Raw genomic sequence first — 2,154 nt, 5'->3', positions numbered from 1 at the left:
TCATTATTATTCATGATTCATTCATGATTTTTCTTAATCCTGGCATCATCAGGATGCTTTTAGTAGTGTTTAGAAACATGTTATCTACTCACTTAGACAGAATGTTACTCCAGTCAACATCCACCATTTTATTATTGGGCAAAACACAACCAAAACAAACTGCAAATGCAACCAACGAGTTTGAGTCACAAGTTTGATGTAATCGTTGCGGTCAAGGATAATTTGTCATTTCAAATAATGACACATTGATTTATTCAATTGTATTAATATTAATATGTCATGTAATGTATTCATTCAATTTATGAATAGATATGGCAGGTTTCAGGACACTGATATATCTGAATATGTTGAAAAAATATACTGCCACTATATTCACCACCAAAGAATAGCAGTGTGATTTTAATATGATTTGACTCTTTGCAGGCTGTCAGGCTGTCTAGTCACAGAGGAAGGCTGTGCTTCTCTGGTCTCAGCTCTGAGGTCAAACCCCTCACACCTGAGAGAGCTGGACCTGAGCTACAATCACCCAGGAGACTCAGGAGTCAGACTGCTCTCTGCTGGACTGGAGGATCCACACTGCAGACTGGAGAAACTCAAGTATGTAGAGGGTTTATGTCAATGTTCATATCAGACATGTTTGACTTCTCAGGCTAGTTAATACAAACATTCTGACCACCACTTGGACAAAGTTATATGCTGAGTGTGTGTGTGTTTCCAGTGTGTTTCCAGTGTGTTTCCAGTGTGTTTCCAGTGTGTTTCCAGTGTGTGTGTGTGTGTGTGTGTGTGTCCAGTGTGTGTGTCCAGTGTGTGTGTCCAGTGTGTGTGTCCAGTGTGTGTGTCCAGTGTGTGTGTGTGTGTGTCCTGTGTGTCCAGTGTGTCCAGTGTTGTGTGTGTGTGTGTGTGTGTGTGTGTGTGTGTGTGTGTGTGTGTGTGTGTGTGTGTGTGAGTTCAGGTGTATCCCTCAATGACTGTCTGTTCTTCTGCTTACCGCTACAGTGTGGAACATGGTGGAGAGTACACAATGAAACCTGGACTTAGAAAATGTGAGTGTTGACTGCTGTGAAGAATATGACTAAGAATAAGTCTTAATTCAAGTTAAGTCAAAGACCACCATCATTACTGACTTGGTCATATTAAATATCATCTGTAGTTCTACAGAAGCAGAAATCAGGGACACCAACGTTTACAAAGAGTTCCTTTAACAATGTGTGTTTGTGTGTGTGTGTGTGTGTGTGTGAATGATGATGATTTCTAATATTGTGTCTGGTTTCATCCATCAGATGTCTGTGATCTCACACTGGACCTAAACACAGTAAACAGACTCCTCTCTCTGTCTGATGCGAACAGAAAGGTGACACATAAAAGAGAGAAGAAGCCATATCCTGATCACCCAGAGAGATTTCAGGACTGGCAGCAGGTTCTGTGTAGAGAGGGTCTGACTGGGCGCTGTTACTGGGAGGTAGAGTGGAGAGGGAGAGGGGCTGATATAGGAGTGACATATAAAGGAATCAGCAGGAGAGGAAGGGTTGATGACTGTTGTCTTGGATACAATGACAATTCCTGGAGTCTGTCCTGCTCTGACAACAGTTACACTGCCTGGCATAATAATAATCACACTACCATAGACCTCCCCTCCTCCAGCTGGTATAATAATAACTCCACTACCATAGACGTCCCCTCCTCCAGCTGGTATAATAATAACTCCACTACCATAGACGTCCCCTCCTCCAGCTCCCACAGAGTAGGAGTGTATCTGGACTGGTCAGCCGGCACTCTGTCCTTCTATAGAGCCTCCTCTGACACACTGACCCACCTGATCACATTCACCTCCACATTCACTGAGCCCCTCTATCCAGGATTTAGGTTTTATTATGAAGCCTCCTCAGTGTCCCTGGAAATAACACACACACACACACACACTGACACACACACACACTGACACACACACACACTGACACACACACACATACACACGACACACATACACACGACACACATACACACACAGTGGATACACACACTCACACACACACTCACTCACACACACACACACACACACACACACAAACACATACACACACACTGGACTTATTCACACACAGACACTGGACACACTCACTCACACACACACTAGACACACTCACACAAACTGGA

The 2,154-nt window shown here is 43.6% G+C and overlaps 1 long non-coding RNA gene across 1 annotated transcript; it reads left to right on the top strand.

The window, feature by feature from the left end:
- The first annotated feature begins 429 nt into the window (after nt 1–429).
- LOC145875812 (uncharacterized) lies at nt 430–1,869 on the top strand. The gene is made up of 3 exons (XR_014391347.1): nt 430–597; nt 997–1,043; nt 1,281–1,869. It is a non-coding gene; the product is annotated as an uncharacterized LOC145875812 (long non-coding RNA).
- Nucleotides 1,870–2,154: the final 285 nt, after the last annotated feature.

Source organism: Salmo salar, unplaced genomic scaffold, assembly GCF_965601325.2.
Source record: "Salmo salar unplaced genomic scaffold, fSalSal1 ptg000358l, whole genome shotgun sequence".
Taxonomy (NCBI): Eukaryota; Metazoa; Chordata; class Actinopteri; order Salmoniformes; family Salmonidae; genus Salmo; species Salmo salar.
The sequence above is the reverse complement of the archived record's forward strand: the minus strand, read 5'-3'. Positions and strand labels throughout refer to the sequence as shown.